This window comes from Phycodurus eques, chromosome 13 (assembly GCF_024500275.1).
Source record: "Phycodurus eques isolate BA_2022a chromosome 13, UOR_Pequ_1.1, whole genome shotgun sequence".
NCBI classification, from domain to species: domain Eukaryota; kingdom Metazoa; phylum Chordata; class Actinopteri; order Syngnathiformes; family Syngnathidae; genus Phycodurus; species Phycodurus eques.
This window is the reverse complement of record NC_084537.1, coordinates 25385718-25408068: the sequence shown is the minus strand read 5'-3', so window position 1 is coordinate 25408068 and position 22351 is coordinate 25385718.

Sequence of the window (22351 nt, the reverse complement as noted above, 5' to 3'; positions counted from 1 at the left end):
CCTCCAGCGACGATCGCCTTGATCACTGTCACCTTATATAAGATACAATATTTCTCCACGGCAGGTGATTGATCGATCCCATCGCTGCTTCCTTCGATTCTCCGCCGCTGCCTTCGGTCCTTCGCCGTTCGCAGCTTACTCGGCACATGTTAAAGGTTATCTGCTTTCAGCGGCCTTGGGGTTTTCCTTTGGAGATTTTGCAGCGTCCGAGGACGCCGAGCCTCAATCGGACGTCCGTCGCTCAGCCCGTGAGAGACACCGGACCGTGCCGCTGTTCGATGAGAGCGTTTGCCTCTAACTCGAACAGTCAAATTAAAACTCTGCTGATTACCTGTCATATAATATTGGCCTTATTTTTCAAGTCATCGTGCCTCCTCTCGAGTCGCTCATGCTTTTTGTTTTGTGAAGCCCGTCGTCCCCTCGCGCTGGCCATCGGCACCGCAGCGTCAGCGTCTAGTACCCGCACTCTTTTACTACGAAGTCACGCTGTGAATGTGGTGAATGTGGTTCGGCGTTGTCTTGCTGAAATAAGCAGGGGGCGTCCATGAAAAAGACGTCGCTTGGATGGCAGCACATGTTTCTCCAAAACCTCTACGTGCCCTGTCAGCATTAATGGTGCCTTCACAGATCAGAATCAGAATCATCTTTATTTGCCAAGTATGTCCAAAACACACAAGGAATTTGTCTCGGGTAGTTGGAGCCGCTCTAGTACGACAGACGGTCAATTTACAGAACACTTTGGGGACATAAAGACATTGACAAAAAACAATTGTGCAAAAAGATGCAGAGTCCTCTAGCACTTAGAGCAGTTCGAATGACTCATATTGCAATAGTCCGGCGCAATGACCATTGCGCAAAGGGCGCCGAGACTTCAAGGAGCGGATGCGGTTTAAAGTGACGAGTCGTGCGATCATCTGGGACAATGTCGGTTGTGCAAATGTTACAGATACTCCTCAATCGGTGTGCAAATGGAGCAGATGTTACTCTGGCACGAGTGGCCGGTATATGCAAATAGTGCAGCGTGGCGAGACAACTGCAGTGAGTGCACGAGTCATACGTAATTGGCCCGACAGAAATGGGACAACGAACTCAAGTCAAAAAAATTCCAGCTTGTTGTCATGGAATTATAGGTTAGGTGTTTAAGAAGTTGATCGCAAGAGGGAAGAAGCTGTCGGAATGTCTACTCGTTCGAGTTTGCGTCGATCGGTAGCGCCGACCTGAGGGAAGGAGCCGGAAGAGCCGGTGACCGGGGTGCGGACGGTCCGAGAGGATTTTGCACGCCCTTGTCTTAGTTCTGGCAGCGTGCGAGTCCTCAAGGGTAGATGTGTAAGTTACCCATGCCATTGGCATCAACACAGCCCCATACCGTCACAGATGCTGGCTTTTGAACTTTGACTCGTCGGACCACAGAACACTATTAGTGTTACCTTGATTCTTGGTTTTTTGGGACTTTGTTCATTTAGTGTTTCGATTTTTGCACGATCCTTGTTTTCCTTTTCTTTTTTGTAAAGAAATACATTTTGGAGACTCGTGATCTCCGGGCTTGTGTCCCTGCTTCCCTGCATTTGGATCCTCCAACTTTTGCCTCTATTCCACCACGCAAACCTGCAAACTCTGACAGAAAGTTGTTTGAGATACAACTGTGGTCACGGAACGAATTAACCTCGTATTGCAAGTCACCACGGCATATTGTAAAGTCAACCTTCAGAAAGCCATTCAAATGTATTCAACCTGCTACTTTTTCAAATGGAACGTGTGCAATAAACACGAGCAGTAAAGATTTTTCAAACACTGCCTGTGTTTGTATGCGTTTTCTCTGGCACTCCGGCTTCCTCCCACCTTCCCAAAAGACTAAAAAGATCAATTTGTGTTCAAGTGAGAAAGCATTTTCTCTGCTCTGTGCTTGATTGGTGTCACTGCACAATCACATAATCAGTGTAATTGGGAGGAAGCTGAGTTGTGACCTTTGGTCTTTCAAGGAGTTGCTCTACAAGAAGCTTGGGCGCATATATATATATATATATATATATATATATATATATATATATATATATATTAGGAATTGGCCTGTTGAGGCTTTATCAAACTACTAGCTTTGTCAATCCATATAACGTAGATTGTCATCTGCAATCCTAAAAAGAGGGATTCAATTAAGATTAAGATCAATTACATTTACCCATCCAATAAGCCCTGAAGCAGCACTTCACATCGAGTGTGCAGCGGTGCAATTAAGAAAGTCGAGCTGACGATATCCCGCGACGGTGCCGCGTGCCGAAACGTGCGACTCTTCGAGATGAATCGCGGCGCTCGGTCCAGACATTTTCAGACGGTTTGGAGTGCCATGAGACCAGACCGATTAGTGCACTGACAGCAATCGGGACGAATTACGTGGTGAAACTGTTATTGTTAAGGTGCAACACAGCCTGTGAAACTAAACTACTCAGTTAGATGAAGGGTCATCTTACTGCGGTAGAAGAAAATGTCATCAATAGCGAGAGTAATGCTCTTTACCCGCGCCGGCTCCTCTGCTTTCAAGTTTTCTTTTTGTTGATGGGCTGAAAGTGTGCTCACATTCATCTTATTGCGATTATAGATTCAACTTCTCATTTGTAAGAGGAAGTTAACTTTAGCTTTCTTAGTGCAACAGTTATTTGCTATTTCTTTAATACGTATAAGCTAATATAGATATAGCTATATATCTATAAATATGTTGTATCTGGTCTTTAATATTGGCTCTTGTCAATGTATTTTATTAAAATAACGCCAGCTTTTAGTCCTTCCTCTCTTAGCGCTTTCACCATATACCAAAAATTCCACGAAATTATTGTACCCCCTCCCCGCCCCAAAAATAATCAAAGGTAGAACTCGAGAAGTTGAACTGAAAAATGGAACTCACAAAAGAAAATGTAAGCACTGTTATTGAAAAGCTTGACAAAAGGAAATCTGAAGACTGTCATTGAAAAACATCATGGCACCAGGATAAAAATATAAAAGCAAAATAGGATATTTTCCAATGTCTGTACAGTAGTTTGCCTTTTTTTGGTCCCTCAATGCTGAATTCTTTTTTCATTGCCCAAACCTAATGGCCGTGAGCGTGGGTTGAAAAACCTTGAGGTGCCTTCGGAAGGAAAGATGAATAGTGTGTGTTTAACGATTGTTTTGGCCACTCGATAACAACAATATTATATACCGGGACACATCGATTGTTGTACGTGCAAAGAGACCACCGCAGAATTCTGCCTGTGCTGGAAGAGCATTGGAACGCTCAAGGCAAATTACAGGCTTGTATGACAATAGGCTGGAATAAACGGCATTTGAACAACAAAACATTTATCCCAGTGGGATACTCCATCTGAAGGACTCGCTAATGTTTGACGTTTGACTGGATGGAATGAGGCTTAAGGACGAAAGGCCAGGCTGTTGTTAGCGTGTGTTTGAGCGACAGAGGCGCTCACGCTGTTTACACAGCTCAGCCATTCCTTCGGGATTCAAGGGAAACCTTAAAGCTCTGTTGCGCTTTTTATTCCCATTTTCGCCCCCATAGGCGTTCGCCACCTGGGCCTTCAGTCGACTGAAGGCAACTCTAATATCACCTAACAAGTGTGCCGTGCGCAGGACCTGGAGCAGTTCAAAATAAGTATTTGTCTGATAACAAGAAAAAAGAAAAAAAAAAAGCATAAAATATGAGAGGCTGCTGACGAAATGTATTCATTTGTGCAGATTGCTACAGATGTGTTTTGCAAGTTGAAGTTGGCTGTAACAGGTTTTTCTCGGTTTTTCTCTCAACCAATCAGAAGACAGAAAAATGCTGACATGATTGTGGGCAATATTTGAAATCTGATTGGTTTAAGAAACAATGCCATTGCTAATATAGTTTAAGTCGCGTCAGTTTGTTGAGATTCCGAAGGTTGTGGGGAGATTCGATACATTTGGCAACACGCACGGGCTGAAATCCGATTGGGCAAAAACTAAACGTCCATTTACATGTACTCGAAGCAGTGCAGCCGAGACAGCAAATCAAGAGAGGAGACTCTGGGGAATATATTATCATATATAATTTGGCTTGTAACTGTGCTTCGGTCGGTGTCCTTACGGCTCACCGCTGCCCACAGCAAATCATTGGAAATTCAATTCATCAGTCAAAGGTTTGCCATCACAAAACCTTTATCGACTGCGCAGCATACATGTAGGCACGATTCCGCGGAAGATTTCATGGTCAAATATTACAAGTCGGATTTCCCCAAAAATCGGCATCAGACAACTTTGGCTATTGCCGCTTCTTAGCTCGAATGTTTTTCTCAACTGTCAGTGAAATTGCACGCAAGGGTCCAAATGTGTCCGATCTCGATTGCGCAGGTGTACCTAATGGAGTGTCCGATAAGTGACAGTCGAAGAGGAACGAAGCTCGGAGGACAAATCTAGTGCCTTGCGGAGGTCACTTAGGATGGAAAGCTTGCGTGTTGTGTCAGTGACGCCCAGTCATCAAGATGACTTTGTCCTCCTAAAGATGGGGAATGTTTACTAAATGAACTATTGATCTACCTGAAGCTGAAAGCCCGCTAGAACAAAAGCGCACGTGAGAAGAGATGCGAGGATGCGTTTGCCTTGTTTACGCCATCGCGCCACATCAGGCCTGCGAAGCACGCGGCGCCGAAGGCGTGGAGGTCAGCTGTGCGGAAAGAGCTGAATATCCGAAAATCCGACTCCACTGTCGTTTGCCCACGATAATCTCTCTTTGATGTGCTGAATGAAAACATCGCTGTCCCTGTCTCCGGCGGCGGTAAAGCTGGCAACCAATGGCCGGCTTTAAATCCAGTATTCGTTTCATGCGGGAGGAAAAGAAAATGGTCCACACTGTCTATATTTATGAATCAGTTACGCTGAGTGCTCAACGTAAGCCCTGAAGGGACGCTTTAGTAAATCTACTGGATGGCATCGGAACAGAAGAAATAGTTTTGGCGCTCAGGAGCAACACTTCCTCAAGATCCCTTCATCTCCGAGCCATGCTCCTGTGTGGTCGAAGGAGCGCAACAACAAATGCTATCGGGGACCAAAATCTACATTTCGATTTTAGAAATAGCTACACCGAAAACATTTTTGAACTAATCTGTCTTTCGTTGAAATAATAACACAAAATTGTTGAAAAATAATTGGTTCGTTCGTTTCAAGTGATTGATGTAAATGTATTTTCTTTCCGCTCATTTGAATGTACAGAGGGGCACCAAACTGAAATATTTCATTTCGACCAAAGGATTTTCTCGAATCGAACGTGATCGGACTTGGGCGGAAGGAGCGACCTTGACATTGGTGAGAAAAATGAATCAAGTTTGCATTTTGGCAACGTTACCGTTACAGTCACGGTTAAAGTCAGTTAAAGTGTTTTGAAAGATATCTCCGCCCTCGACTGGACATGATGTGCAGCCGTCGAATGAGACGCACTGTTGTCCAGATAGCGCAGGCCAGTTAGCCTTCTGGGGACTGGAGGAGCTGCTGCTTCAACGCTTCTATTTCTATCAGCGAAACAAAAAAACCTTGTGTGGGTGTGAATATGCACGTGCACTGAAACTCGCTGCCGTGTTTTGAAACTAAACTAGACTACGCTACACTGGTAATGTTTGTTCCAACATTAAAAGCGGTTTACACGAAATCGAATAAAAGCAACTTTTTGGTTAAACTTTCAGGAAACACGAAACAGGAATCATTTTCATTGAATCAAAGCTAAAATGCTAACTGTGACGAATGAGTTATGCCGTGTTTCATTTTTTCAGTGTTCGGGGACCGAAATATACATTTATCGAGCAATTGCAATGATGTGTGTTTTTAGGTTTTCGATTCTATTTAGTTTAGTTTCATGTCATGTCATGTCATGTCTTGTTTTCTTGTGACCCACGCTCATGTCGTCCTGCCGGTTAGGTTTTGGTTGTCGTCAGGCCCGTCCGTCCTTTATGTCTCCCCATCAGCTCCCTGCAGTCACTCGTGCCGTGTTGTCTCGTCAATTTCTTTGTATTTAGTTCCCTGCTTTCTTTTCGTCCATGTGTTTGAGTAAATCCTGAACTCCTGCCTGCCTCTCTGCTTCGCTGCGCTTGGGTCCACCTTTTGCCTCAAGCCCACAATAATCTCCGGCACGATGACACTAATAGGCAGCAACGTGTAGAAAACTCACAACAGGATACTCCCACACAGCTCTGCGAAACAAACTGCGCACGCACACGGGAGTAAATATTGAGCCCAACCTGAGTAAATGGGTTGGTAACCTTCAGGACTTGTACCAAAGAGAGACGACCGCGTTAAATGGCGTCTACGTATCGGAGACGCGTCGCTCTTTTACTCGCAAACCTGAGGAGAAACGCTCGGCAAGGCGCACTCACACCGCTGTGGCGCTAAATAAATAAAAAGGCCATTACTTTGACGAAAGAAGACGTCGTCCGTCCCTTTTCCCACATTCCCGCAGGCCCTCATCACAGCTAATCCTGTCAGTTACTGCCAGTGGAAAACTACCCGAGGTGCGCGAGACTTAATTGCACTGCGGCCACCAATCTTTCAGCTCAATATACGTCGATACCTTTCACATAACTAAAGGTCTGCAACTCCTCAGTAAGGAAAGTAGCTATTGGCTGCCCTAAAAGTGTCCCGAAGTCATCTCGTATGCATAATTGTTTGCAACGGACCCAGCCGGAGAGAGGAACAGCGTCGTGTGAGTTTTAAAAAAAGTGATCACAACGGCAAATGAGCGTTCTGTTGTCTATAAAAGCCATATTTCATCATTGGCTCTTTTTCGCAAAGACAGCAAAAGTGGCGCTTGCAGGAAGGAAGATCTCGTTTGTTCGGTTTCCTGAACGAGCTCGGGTGCCAACATCTCTTCGTAGCAAACAGAGATATATGAGTGCAGTTGCTAAATGGTTATTAAGTAGACACGAACGCATCGTTTCTCTCTACGGTATGCGGCGAGAGAGAAACAGAGAGAAACGTCAAACAGAAGAATGTTTGAGCTTGAGTTCCACGGTTTTGTCAGAAGACGTCATTGTACTTTACAATGACGCACACTGAGCCTAAACTGCTCGAGATTGTTTTGGGATAGTCTACAGCCGGACTGAAAAATGCAATATTAGACCAGGGGATGAGTACTGACTTAATAGATAACACTTAGTTTCTGCACTGGGAATACTTCCTTCTTCCTATGAGCTTACAAAACCGACACCGCCATGAGGTATTGGAGTCTTTTTTGTAACTTCCTGAGGCTCCTGAAATCTTTTTTTGTTTTTGTTTGTATATGCGTAGACAGTATAATGTTGCTATATATATATATATATATATATATATATATATATAAAGATCCAGATATAGACATTCAATCAGTAGATACACAATCGAAACAAGAGGAAGACAAACAAGCAAGAAAATGCCTTTCTTTCCCTCTCTCGTTTCTTCGTCTGGATGATGAGCGATGCTTAATCATGCTAATTGTTTCATCGCGTCATGGCCAAATTCTAACAATCGACATGTATCTCTTTTCACTTTTTAATGTTTGATTGTATGGGGAACTTGATAGCCTGTAAACCATCGTCTAAAATGATGATTACTCTTTTTTCGATCCCGAGTTAACATATTTCAGCGCATTTCGTCTCATTTCAACGTGCATTTGTATTTGCAAAGTCTAATCATCTCCAACATAAGACGCCCGATTGAATTGCCGTCACGTGAGTGTATTTTACTCTGACGCAAAGCTACACCGCATCTCGCTCCACTTTTCAATTTTGCTGAATTTGAGCGAAGCGAGAGATTTGGAGAGATTTTGAATTTGCACCGGACCGTATTTCGTTTCCCGCGGAGACGGACGGAGTTGTTGCTTCGTCAGCGACTGCGCTGCTGAAAACGAAAGGCTCTGTCCGGGACAAATCTATGTCCGCAGTGGGAGCATTCATATTTGCTCATCGTGAAGAATTGACTTGAAGGAAACCATTCGTAAATGTGATTTTGAAATATGCTTAAGGTAATATCCTCCCCTTTTAATGACCTTCCAATATCTTCACGCCCAATTCGCAGATTGCCAAACCTAATCTACTGCATCATTACCCTCATTATCGATTTGTGATGTTGCCCTCGAATTGATTTGTAGAAAGGTACGTATTCTAATTGTCTTTTTCTTCCGGTCCGCAATCTTTCTGCGTGTGACTGCCGCAGTGAACAGTGAACGCTCGCCTTTTAGGACCCAAAGGTGATTTATGAACCGGGATGAGAGTGAGATTACGTTCCGTACGTTCCTTCATATGGTATGAAGAAGGAGAGCAGCACACGTTGCCGGGTAGGACAAAAGCGCATCAACGAAGAGACGACGAAGCCCACAATTTGCACGTGACATGAAGCCATAGGCCGACGGCTAAGAAAACAAGAGAAATGTTGCTGATGGTGCGATATGGATGATGAATACTTTCTCGTCTAGCGTCTCCCAGAGCGGCGAGACGATCGGGCCGCTAGCCGGTCAGCGCCGCTCAGACCTTTCCCTCTCTCGCTTAAATGTCCGGCCGTCCGATGTGACGATCCGACCGGGCGCCGAGGACCCAGGGGTCTCTCTGACATGTTTTGTAAGTAGCCGAGCCCTTTGATGGATGACTCTTATTTTCTTGTCACCCTGCGACTGCTTTTATGTTCATCTTGATAGCTTCTTGATGGGCTTTCATCCTTATCCAGAACAGAAGTAGACCGGCTGGCAGTCAGTAAGCGGCAAAAGAATGTCAATGGAGGTGGACTAAGAGCAGATTGAAAAGAGCATCGATTGAAAGAAATCGGTATTCATTGTTCAAGGCGTGTATGTTTGAATCATTTATTTTACCGCGATTTGAACAGCTTCCCTTTAACCCCGAGTGGCACTCTCTCTCTCTCTCTCTCTCTCTCTCTCTGTCTCTCTCTCTCTCTCTGTACGTGACGACGATGAAGTCCAGGGAGGAAAGATTGACGCTATCAGATGTAATATTTTATGGAGTCACAACTCGGTGGGCGGAGCCTCCGGGCCGCACCTGTTGCCAATCGGCCTCGGTTTGGTACTTGGGCGCAGCTCCAGCGGAAGGACGTCGTCGAAGTATTGCCTTTCATGCGGCTCATATCTTTTGCTTGTTAGCGGTTGGGTTTCTGTCTTGTTGTTCCGGAGGTACTTAAGCTTTGCTTTTTGGAAGAAGTTTTTTTCTTCTTTCTTATCCAATTTCTATCTAGTAAAGGTAGATTCTGCTTTTGCTGGTTATCAGTGCCTTCTTTCCGCTGCGGCTTCGTCTACTTCCTTCTGTTTGTTACTTGCTGTCTTCGTGTGTTTAGTTTTTTATGACACCTTTTGTCGTCGCGCTGTTGGCTTTTGACCGATGAGCTTCACGGGCGCGCGTTTTCGTTGGAATAAAGCCTTGAGCGATCTGCATTTGTCTGCGCCGTGATCATCCTTCGGCTCTGTGACAATCACAACAAAAGCTCCGATTTGTGCTGTTGTTCATCGACAGGATCGCTTTCACTAGAAAAGCGTGAATTCACGTGACTCATCTTTGCATTCTGGTGCATCCAAAAGAAGGTGAAGCAGTGAGAACAAAAACATCCTAAACAGCTCAGTTTAGATCGCCCGCACGCAGAGGTGGGCGAGAACGCGCTACATGAATTCCGTTACTCCAGTTGCATTTTGGACGAATTGTCAGAGTAGTTTTCATGCAACATACTTTGACTCGAGTATTCATGTTAAGAAATACAACAGCTTATTATTATTATCCTTTTTTAAAAATGAGAATACCTTCTTTCCCTTCCATGAAATTGTGAGCGCCCAAACTGGGATATTTCAGCCCTCGCTTTTCAGCGAAGACACCTCGCGGTAAGTCACAGAGGTTTTGGCTGCGCAACATCAGCTCTATTTTATGCTGTAAACCATTCATCTCGGAACTCGCTTCTGTAATCGCTGTCGCTCGCTCGCCCGCTCAGACTGGCATGCGCGCACACGCACGCATGCTGTCAATACGTTTGGCCAACAAACCGCTTCTTCATTGAGTCCTTTCAGCGACCAAAGCAACAAAGGTTTCTGCTTTCGGTTTTAGGGCTCTTCAAAAATGAAACGCTGGCAGCCTGGCGGCTGAGTGTGCGGACTTCCATGTGAGTTTGCATGCGATTGGTTCCTCCCGAACAACTTAGAAGACGGGCACTCCCTCCCTTGTGCAACCGCATTGATTTGATGACTATTATTGGATTGACACTTTATTTCACCAGGTAAAAGACCAGTTGAGACAGAACATCTCTTTTGCAGTGCCGACCTTTTCACTTCCCCTCTCAAGGTGACTTAAAAAAAGAAAATCAATCAATGCGGTTGTATAAATTCGGTCACGTTGGTGGTGGAACAAGTTTGAAAATGATTTATTCAGTTGGCAGCACAAAAAGCTGGCATTTGAACAGGGGTGTGTTGACTTTTCATAGCCACTGCAGCCTTGTTCCTGTTTGTGTAATCTCCTCCTCTTGAGTCTGTTGCGCTGTTTAACAAGTGGAAACAAAATCATATAAGAGTATTTCCTAATTTGTTATTTTACAAAGGGTTTATTTATCATTTGCTATTCGATTGTATTTTATTTGACGTTCACGCTTGTAAAGCAGCAGTCGCCCTGCTTGACCTCTGCCCTGGCGCCAGCCAACTCTGCGCTCCCTTTGGCACCCGTGCGCTGACGGGTTGCAGGATCGACGAGCTTCCCAGCGCCACAGAGGCCTTCAGCAGTAACGGCCGAAACGCACGGGTGGTAGTCTTTCTTTTCAGTTTGAGGGGACGCAAACGTGTGATTGCGAGCATAATTTCCTTCCGAAGATTCTGAGAAAATTTGAGTTGAAATAACAGTGGCAGAACTGAACTCCACAAACCTTCTGACGCTTTAGAGACAGACACGATGACGGTATGACATCAGATCGTTAGTGTTGTTCAATGAAACATAATGACACTTTTGTACGCATATGACGTACATTTTAACTGTTCCCTTACAGCTTCCCGTCGAGCTTTTTTGAGTCCGCGCGAAGGTAAAGAAAGTCAAATCGACGTCGACTCATCGACGACGTCTCAATTGTTCAGTACATTACTGCAGCGTCCTCTCAGAGGACGGGCGGCGGTTGATCGCTAACCTCTTTTACCGCGAGCCAATTAGCCAATTAACTCTCAGCTGTAACCAGGCCCGAAACATTCATGTCAAAAATAAACAGCAAGACAGCGCTTCCATTGAACCGGTTGAGCAGCCAGTCGCTTGCATTTTCGGAGGGATACGGCCGACGGGATCCCATTGAGACATACTTTTCTTGAACAGATGCATTGGTTTTAATATGTGTTGGCATTTTAGAGAAAACGACATTTAAAGGGACACAAAATTGAAACCTTCTCCTGACGTAAAGGCCTCTGTTACATTAGCCTGACTCTAATAGTCGTCCTCAGGCGCGACCATCTGACGTGTGAATGAATTGTGCACAAGAACGTGGACAACAAACACTGCGTTTCTCAATATTCTACTCCAGAGAGTATAGTACAGTACAAAAGAGTTTCCACACAGCGCTCGCTGACGTTAGGCTCCCGAAGTCTGTTCGAGTTCAAACCGATTGTGTTTGATAGGGTTGAGGTCAGGGCTGTCAATTTGCAACCTTTATGGAATCGGTCTGAAACCGAAACAGGCCTTCGTCAACCCGTCTGTCCGAGAAGGTCGCAAGACAGCACGTGAAAAGTAAGGCGGTGGCATCGGCAACCTGCCTTGCGGGATCCAACACAATCGGCGACAGGAAAGTCACGTTTGAGTCTTCAGATTCAGCAAGTGTGTTGACCTTGAACAGTTTTTTGTTGTTGTTGTTTTTTAAATTGAGAAATGATGCACATTTACAGTATCAGCAGCAAATATGGCAAACAAACAATTGATTTTCTCCTTATCTCACCTTTGACGTGAAACAAACGATGACATTGATTTTCCCTGCCGATCCGTCCCCTCATCCCCTCCGACTTTGTATGAGCGTGAAAAGGCGCCGTTCATCACAAATGACCTGCCACACTCACAGAGGAGAGTTTGTGATTCACCCTCCACGACAAACACGCTCGCCCACTCTCCAAGGACAAAGTTGTCCCCCAGCACGCTCGCTCGCATATCGCAGCTGTGCCCTGCTTCAAAACATTCTTGGAGTTACAACCACACATTTCGAACAATTGCAACAAGGACTGCTTTGTGTTCTGGAGAAAGCACTAACGACATTACACAATTAACAGGGGCCATGGTGGTTCCTTCAGGATTAGGAAAGAAAGATGAACGATACCAACAATTACCTGTTACAAACCAAAACTAACCATTACATATTATCATCTATCTGGCGGCAAAACCCCAAACCCGACACGTTTCTGTCATCGTTTCAGTTGAGGTCAGCGGTATTCGATCACTTGTGTGCCACCCACAAGTATCCTGGCCTGGGGCCCATTCTTAACAAACATTAGGAAATAGTCTACACGTAAAAACCCTCGCACAGGAGCTGCTGTTGGCCGCAGCTCACGGCCAGACGCACTCGTCGCACGCGCGCGTGTCGAACGCTCCAATACTGAAGCATTCAGACTGTGTGGGATGGGTCAAACTGGAGAAAATCTTTTTGCAAAAGTCTTTCTCGACCTTGGATTGTCACCTATCGAAGGAGATACATTCCAGACCACCTGCGGGGATCACTGGCTATAAACTCTAACCTTAATGCGCCTCTTCCCCACCTAACGCAGAGCTGCCAGCGCCAGTCGAAATCTGTTTGCTTACTGCATTTTCTACGGATTCACACCTGTGGAAAGTTGTCCTCGATGTTGTTTAGTACCTATCGAATTGGAGTGTTTACCCCCTGTTCTTCAGAATGCGACAGTCGATTTGTGGATCAGTTCAAGTTCAACTCACTTTCCTGTGTAAATTTGTGTTCGTAAATGAAGTAAAACTAAATTAGCTTCTGAAAGCACCTTTAAATCTCGTGTTTATCTCATGCGACCCAGTGATTTAAAACAAACAAACCCGGATGTTAGCACATGCTTTAGAAAGTAAGTTGGAGCCAAAAAGCTAGAAGCAGTAAGCTTTCGGTGGAAAACTTCCTGCTTCTAGCTTTTTGTCACCAACCGACTTACTTAGTGAATGCTGGTTGCCTCTCAGCCCGAAGGCAAAACAAAATTAACCTGCCGTGTGAAGTCTCCTGCGTGGCGAGCGTGTACTTGGCCGTGAGCGTGTCCATTGACAATGCGGCGGGAATTCAAGGAGTGTGCGGGTCAACGGGGGGGGGGGGGGGGTTCATAGTTCAGTTTTGCCCCTGGGCCCCCTCAAGGGTTTATCCACAATAATAATCAAATCAAATATGAAGACGCTCTGACTCCTCGATCCTGCTGTGCGTGCGCCCTCTTTCTGGCCCCAGCGTAGGTTGCCAAAAGCCAACGAATGCCCAGTAGATGTGGCCTTCAAGACATTCTGCAGATAATTGAGCAGGCAAACGAAATAATGAGCTCCCCATTCAATTATTATCCTCCCTGCTTTCTGTACTTCAAATTTGACAGTTCAGAGCTTATCTATCCAATGTCAACTAATATGATATACCATATATTCAAGTCTCTTTAGGTCTTAAGTGACTTGAGAATCTTTGTTTCATTACAGTGAAAATAATGCTGAAAGAGTAGCCACTGTGTGTTGAGACATTTCCTTTGGAAAAAAAAAATAAAAAATCTTTGCATGCAATATAATTTGACATTATAGAACTTTTTGTCAGAGTGATATAAGGCTTAAAATACAGTTTTACTTCCCTCACGCAATTGCACCAAAAAAAAGCAGTTTTTTTTTTCTCTTCTCTTTTTTTTTGTTTATTGTTTTTTACACAGGGAAAACTTTATTCATTCATTCTCAATTGACATAGCCACTTGGACATATTTCAAGTGTCTGTCAAGCACCCCGGTAAATAACATCTTAAGCCTACTTTAATGACTTGTTGTTCTAACAAAACAAAAATGTGTGTATTTGATCAAAAAGTACAAATGAATTCAATATAAAATGACCAGAATACAGATGTCAATAACCTGTCCTTGTTCACTGAAAGACTTAAATCTGATCCTAAATCTGTCATTGTCCAATCCGTTCCGCTTGTTCATACAACGAACGTCCGTCCTTATTACGGAAAGTGTCACGGTGTGTGTTTTGGTTTGGCCCGTGCTTAGTTTTGTTCCGTGTTTGTCTTGTGTGCTCATTTAGTTATTTGTGTCCACCTGTACTCGTCAACCTGCCTTGTGTCGACCAATCGGCTCTCTCCAGCCACTCGTGCCTTGCCCAGGTGTTCCCCGTTGTCTCGTCAAACTGTTTCTATTTAGTTCCCTGGTTTCGTTCAGTTCTTGTGGCCTCGTTGTCGTCATCAGGTGCCACTGTCCCTGTCTGTTCCCCGTCTTAGTCACCAGTCATAGTTTGTTTCCAGTTTTAGGTTTATTGCAGTGTTTCTCTGCTACTTTGATTATCTGTTGTTGGACTTTGTTTCGTTTTCTTTATCTGTGTTCCTTGTTTGCCTTTTTTTTTTTTTGGGAATGGAATATAATTTTTGGAGACTCCTGCATTCCTGCCTTGCACTTGGATCCTCCACGTTTTTGCCTTGCCTTCCTCGCCTTCGAAAACCCCACGTGACTGGAAGTCCAGTTCCTGTTTTGTCTGCGACCTTGCTCGCACCGGTAAGTGCTGCGTGTACGCTACGTGTGTCCCCGAGTAGCACGCGGAGCCGAAGGACGGAAATACGAAAGCGGTTTTCATCAATGCCGCTAGTAACAATTAGTTAGCGCCGGCTAACGGCACAAAGTCCCGTGCTACTTCGTTAGCCGGAAATGCTTTGTGAACGTCCTGCTTGTGTACACAATGCTGAAGAGGTTTAAAGAGCGAACTTTATGCATGAGCTGAGCTCTTTCGCATATGATTATCATCAGTAGCTGATGATCATAATACATTAATAATAATCACTCATCCACTCCCATTTTAGATGAATTATGAAACATGCGAGTCAATGTGAATCATGTAAGACTTTCTTAATAACTTCAGCTTTTGTTGCATCAAGGCACCTACTTTAGATTAGAAAAATCTCACGGTAAACCACCGAGCAAAAGTATGACTATTGAAATCGTCACAAATGAAATCCGGACCTGTTCAGTTGAACACAAAGCTGACATATCGGAGGAAGCCGCGAGTTATCGTGTCGTAGGAATGACAATAGGTGGATACACGGGTTCGTTGTACCTTCCGCCATCCGATTGTTCTGCCGCTGGCATCGATGCTGTAGATGAGCAGGGTTATATTTCTGACGAATAACTACCGCTATTAGTACTACTGATGATAATAATAGTACTGCATAAACATACTTTCCGTGTTTGCAGACTGTATTAAAAAGCAGGTTGAAAGAACAGCCCAAATCCGACGATGGTCTCAAACTTTGACACTGTTTTGTGTCTTTGTTAAATCTGTCTTAAAACATTTCTCATTATTTGCGAAGTGTTTGTGGAATTCATGCTCGCGTGCTACGTTCGCTCCTGGGGGCGAGGCCCTCTTGTCCGTAACACCTCGTGACGCCACTGCAGAGGCATATTGGCGCCCACTGAAAAGAATTGTGACGTTTGGCCGCGACATCGCCGAACAAGCTGCTAGATTTCAGGGTTGACGCTCGGAGGGCCTTGATGAGCATCCTGAGCCTTAGTTAGCCAATTCGCCCTTCAGCTTCCCATCCAGATCTCGGCCACTCGCTCAGTCCCAACCCCTGACAGTCCAGCGGTCGCCTCGAGGGCTTGTCCTTGTGTTTGCGCGTGCGTACAAAGTTCCACGCACGCGGGCAAGTCAGGATCTAGCTGAGGAGAACGAGCGTCGGCGCGCTGACGGATGGCTCGGTAGCATGTGTCGATGTGGCAGAAACGGCCGGCCGTTACTCATGCCGTGTGACCGCTGCGTCGGCTTGAAGGAGGTAAGGGTACGAGGACGGAAGGGGAGCGAGGAGGCAAAGAGGAGGTTGTCAAAGAAGGGGAAGGAAGGCAAAGCAATAGTCTCCAATGCAGCTATTTGTCATACTGGGGACAAGACGACGAAGTTGCCGTTCGACTGCGCGAGAGCTGGAAAGCGTAAATTTGGTTGCATCGGTTACACGCCGACACAAGCGATGACGTCGTGTCGCGGTAAAAGCCCCAGACGACTCGGCTCCTAGGATCGTTGGGACACACGGACCCCTCCACCACGATAAGGGGACTGCTTCCAGGAGGGAGCTTGCTAACAAGCGGGATGCCATAAATAATAAATCATAAGAAATGGGATGCCACGTTTATGCCGCCTGGCCGATGCTTTTGCCGCGCCTTATGGTGAAGAGCTGCTCGGAAGCGTCTCCTCAGTGCTGCGCTCCGCGTTTCAATTTATCCTTTCGACTTCAGTCCGGTCCCTCTTCTCAGGGATGAAAAATGGGGACGGCAGCAGAGCAGGCGAAGAGGAGCGTCCTCCCTCGGTCAGTCGCTAATGCCTCATTAGGTACTCGGCGGGGCCATTGGTCGCCGTTATCGCCTGGCCGCAACGGGCCTCCTCTGCTGTCGCCGCCTCATCGGACACGTGCGCTCGCATGTACAGTAGTTAGCCACATTGGCACGGCACAATCTGGCACTGTTCAGATGCGCGCATGCACGTACACGCATTTTATTCCTCCGCCATTCGCTCCGCCTGCTCGTCACTGATTCTGATCCGTGAATGCAGCGTCCTCTACAGCTCCATGTAACGACTTTCCATCCTGCGAACATACATGCTAACTCATTCCATCAAGGGAGATTTTCAAATTTGTAGTTGACAAATGTATGCAATTATCATCCATTCCATTACTGGGAGAAAATGTGTGTATTGAAATGAGTTGCTTTTGGAAATTTCCATGATTACAATTTTAGTTACATTTTAACTGTGCTTTTGTTTTTGTTTTTGTTTTGTTCGTATCACTTCCTTCCTCTCATGCCGACGCTTGTGATTGGCTCTCTCTGTTCATGTCTCAAACATGACATATTTTTACAAACATGACCTCAAAATTCCACCATTTGGTGCAATCTGTTAGTCTGAGATTTTGAAAAGGTTAAACTTATAGTTACCCCTTTGAACCGTATCACCTTTGGACTTTTTCTGGAACATTCACTTATCTCATTTGTACAGTACATCTCCTCCGTAAGGAGAACCAACTACATTTCCAAATGTATCATCCCAACACTGATTGAGCTGACATCAGCGGTTCAATACCGGGATTAAATCATTACGCTGATTAGTCAAGGTGCGTCCATTTACAAGCTTTGCAGGGCATCGTCGTGTCAAATTGAGCAGTGCAATTTGAAAAAAGGCAAAGTTGGTGAGATGAAATGTGCCAGTATCAGATCTTGTTCATGTAACCCTCATTCAAATTGGAAATCTATTTTCTAATTTGTCACGTATCATGCTGATGAGCAATATTACTGTCTTTAGTTAAGTTGGCCCAGTGGCCTGTGTAAGGCAAGATGTTTATGTGGCATAATTTATACTCTGGCGATTCAAAGTGCTTTGGAAAAGCAAAGAAATACATTAAGTCAAGGGAAAAGTATTTGTTCTAAAATATAACTACGATAAAAGAAAATTTCTAAGACGAGAGAGTGAAATGAAACGGGAGAGTAAAATAAGGACTTCGTTAGTCAACTAGTGCACAGTTTAGCCTCACAAGTAACTATGTAGTTGTCCTACTAGTTGTCTTCCTACTGTGCAGAACGTTCATACAGCAGTGGAAGGCAAGAATGGGGGGGGGGGGGAAAAAGACACGGCTCCATATGATTGCATTGTTTGTCAAACTTGTATATACCACAATGCAAGTTGACAAGATCTTCTGGCCTTTACCCTTTGACCTTTTAAAGACTTACTGTGATTGCTTCGGATTGTGCTTCTGTTTGGCAGCTGTGTTGCATTGCACTGCATCAAACTGAGCTTCAAAATTGCTCTGTTACACATCACTACGTTGCACGTGTGAACATTATGGAGTGGTCGTTGACCGTATACGCAACGAGGCTAACGTCGCGTGCGCGCGCACACACACACACACGCACACACACACACACGCTCTCCCTGCCTGGGTCACAGTGTCCTTCTCAGCTATGTGCCTCGCTATATTTCAGTGTGACGGGCATGCGACCGCTACTCTGCGGGGTGACGGCGCAAAGGTACGGCACGTGCGCAGCTTTGATTGCGCTCCAATTTCGCACAGCATACTGTACATGAATGGCACAAAGCCGGCCGTTCAGGCCCTCCCGGAGGGGAAGAGCGAACGCTCGGCAAAGCTGGATTAGATGGCCAGCGCGTTGCAAAGTTAATTAAGCCACTTTGTAATACACCCTAGTGCAATCGTGCACAATAACCGCAAGCCTTCAGTGCTTTATTAGACTAAGTTGGCTCGAAAATATAAAGATTGTCTCTCTACAGCACTTTGTGTAAATCTTTAAAACACAACGCGATAGTCGTACAATCGGAATCAAAATCATCTTTATTTGCAAAGTGTGTCCAAAAAACACAAGGAATTTATACTTGTATCCGAGCAAAATAATCGGTGGAGAGCGGGCGTCCTCTTTATGGGAGGAGATGTACTGTACAGGATGGCCGTGTTTATTGACACATATTGAACCAGATGAATTATTGATCCCTTTGGCAGAGTTTGAGGGAGTTGGAGTTTTACTTTCAACACTATTTGGTGAGCATCAACAAGGCTACTGGGGAGAACACAATCAAATAAATCAACTTCAGTTTATTTTCCCGAGTAAAATGCAATCACTGCGATGGCCTGCGAAATACTGTAGAATATGATTTCCTTATGCCCGTATGTGCCATAATATTATTATAACCGCAAAAGACGAGATCAGACGAGTTGTTCCATTTTTAACTTGGATAGGTTCACGTCACAGTTTAGTTTAACATTTCAGAATAAACATCGAAACAATAAAAAAAAATCTTCTGTGTAACATTGTGATGCTGGAAAAAAGCGTAGAAATTATGCATTTGAGTTCTGCGTTAATATTTCAAATGATTGCCTCAGGATCAAATGTAAATTGATATGCTTGAACATTTGACTCCCGTTCTCGAGTGGAATCCACCACTGGCGTAATTCCGCCGCAAATGTCGCTGCCCTTTTTCTTTTTTTTTTTTTTAACTGCAATTGCCATAAAACAGGGCTTGATGGATGTCAAATTTGTTTTTGCCTTAAGTGTCAGTGGCCGGTATCGGCAGCCTTTACCGGTACCCGGTACCTTGAAGTAAGGCCGATTTTTGTTTGTTGTGGTTTTTACACCAGATGCCTTCCTGACGCAACTCAGCCATTTTAATTTATTATTATTTTAAATCCGGGTTTGGAGCCACTGAACAGGATTTGACCCCGCGCCGTCTGCATGAGAAGGAACAGTTTGGAACACTACACCAGTGCCAGAACGTATTTTGGTTCAAGAGGTTTTAAAAGAAATGCTGTACGGCACCGATATTTTAGCGGCTGGCTAGTTGCCGTGCATCCCTCATCTCTTCACGAAGTAATGACCATTGGTACTCGTATCCAAATTTCCCATCAGTACTGAGTGATCGGGTTTACTAATGAGTTGGTCAATCAAGTCATTGGGTCAGAGGCAGGGTGTACCCTTGACAATCCAGCCGTCTACTTCTAATCCTCCAACTTAATCCATAGAATCTTTATCTAACAAAGGCTTAATTGAAAAACGGCAATAGATTTTCTCATTTCAGCAAATTAGACCGAATTTCAAAAAGAATCGAACATGAAGAAGCCATTACGGTAGCAAGATGTTCTTGTAGACACACTTGAGGTCCATCGCCGCTTCTTCTCAGCCTCAGGAGCCCCCGAAATTCATTCAAAGGTCTGCAAATGACAAGCGCTCTTTCTGCCACAGCCACCGTTTTGGCTGCACCTCTGGGAGGCGATATTGATTTCATTGTCGCACACCATGTCCTTCCCAGGATAGTTTGAAAGCTAAGAGGAGACTTTATTTCAAGAAAAAGAAGACTGAGATAGCCTGTGCACATGCCAAAAGTTGGATGCGGGTCTGAGCTCATCTGGTCTAAATTATTAGGCAGAAATTGTTTGTTCATTTTTCTAAATACTCAACGCAATTTATATTGAGTACTTATTTTTCATCAATTGTTGGCTTCGCTTATCTGAATTTTGTTGAACAAAACCACCATAATGACAGTTTTTTGATTTATTGATTTTTTTTTAAAAAAGGATGATGATAAAATTGTGCGCTGGTTTCAAACAAAAAAACCAAATGCAGTAAGTTGAAAAGAACTAAGAACTCTTTTTGCATTACATAGGCTACGTTCCGATCTTTTAATGTAGTCGTTCACATCCCAAAATCAATTACTACTACTGTAGACGCAACGCGTCACGTTGCGCATGCGCACTGACGAGATGCGCCGTGTTGACGGAAGTCAATATGGCCCCGCCCTCGTCTGACGCAGTTGTGGCCATTTTCTGTGCTTGACCTCACCGCTCCCTCCATATATTGAGCAGTTCTAAAGCATCTTCTTTTTCTGTTTTGTCCATACTGCGCTCTCATCGGATGCATACATTTACAATATATACACATACGAAAGAGGCCCTGGTCCCATTGACATGAAAAAATCAGATCAGGGGAGGGAAAAAAAAAAAGGTCTGAATTGACGCGCATTGTGGACATGTCCAAGGAGACCATTTCAAGACCTACAAATTCAAATGTGGTTATTCTGCTCTTAGTTGAATTACCTTCAAGAGTTGCTGTTTGCAGATATCAAAAAAAAAATACAAAATACAATTTTTATTGTATTTTGTTTTTCTTCAGGAAGACCCCACCCGTCCCCCCCACATATGTTTCTTTTGTTTGTTTTTTTTATTTTTATTTTTTTTGACATTTGTCATTTTGACACCTCGGCTGTTGCGTGAGAGTCGACGACAGCGTGCACATTTCATGGGAACAGCGACAGTATCAATATTAGATGTTGATGTATCGTTACTCAATCATGGGAGACAACCGTAAGATTGCGAAATCGATATCGTGTCTCACCTTGAACCGGTACCCCGCCAATGTTTCACAACTGACGAATGAACTGTAGGTCATCTCAAAAATGTGCAAAGTAATGAGTGTCCTCGAAGAAAGTACAACCAGCAGTGAAGGACGACTTCACAAATGGCTCCAGCGAGGGGAGTCTGGCTGCTTGTCATATGTCAAGAAATCAGTTGTCAGGCATGTTCGGAACAACTTTCCCCTACTCCACACTCAGTGTTTCAAAAACAAATGTACTATTTTTGCACGGGCAGCACAGTGGACCCGTGGTTCACCGTTGGTCTGCGTGCCTGACAATTCTGAGGTTTATCTCCCGCGTGAAGTTTGCCTGATCTCCCCGTGCTTTGGGGGGGTTTGCTGCTGGTACTCCGGGCTTCCTCCCACATCCCAAAACTCACCGAAGAGCCCAAAGCTACGCTGCGGAATTATTTTAGCGCTGCATAAAAACGGGCGCGCACCAGCTGGATTGTAAACGGAGCAGGATTTACCATTTTAAATAGTTAATCTTCTCCCCCCCCCCCCCCCCCCCCCCCTTGATTTAGTTTGAAAATGCATAATTTGCTGTCTATTCTATTTTGGGCCGTATTTAATAATAAAATGACCTAATTACACTGACTCGTGGTTACCTAACCTCTTACCAAGGTCTGTTGTAAATAGGCTGCCATTTTGTCAAAAGCATTTGGCCACATATTGAAAATAAAAAGGTTGTGATGGTTCTACACCGTTTTTGCTGTCAGCGTTAATACAGTAGCTGCATATCAACACAGTAAACATATTTACAAGCAACTCCCAAAATGGGCCTCCAGCGAGGAGTTCATGCTGAGGAGGAACACTCGCAAGCGTCTTTGCATCTGCAAAGTTGCGATCACCACTTTTATATTCCGCGTTATAGCGGGGAAACACTATATAATGTATATATTATGAGGGCGGGCGGTAAATTCAACAAAATGTTGTAATGCTTCGTGTACATGTGCCACGCCTCCACTGAGTTTCAAGCAAAACGGCTGTCGATTTTGTGAAATCCTGCTCAACAACAAATTGCACTCAAAACATTTTCACATTTTTGTCCTCCACTTGACGTCAGCAACAATAAAGAAACCATATTAGACTGGTTCACGCAACGGCGCACGCTGATATCACACAAAGGAGGCAAAGCAAAACGCTCTCCAAAAAGAAGTTTCAATGGGAACGCCCAAATCTGCATCACAAGCAGTCCCTTCATAAACTTTTCCCCCCCGCAGATCCATTCTTCTTCCCGGTCAGTTTAGCAGGGAAGGTCACGGAGTG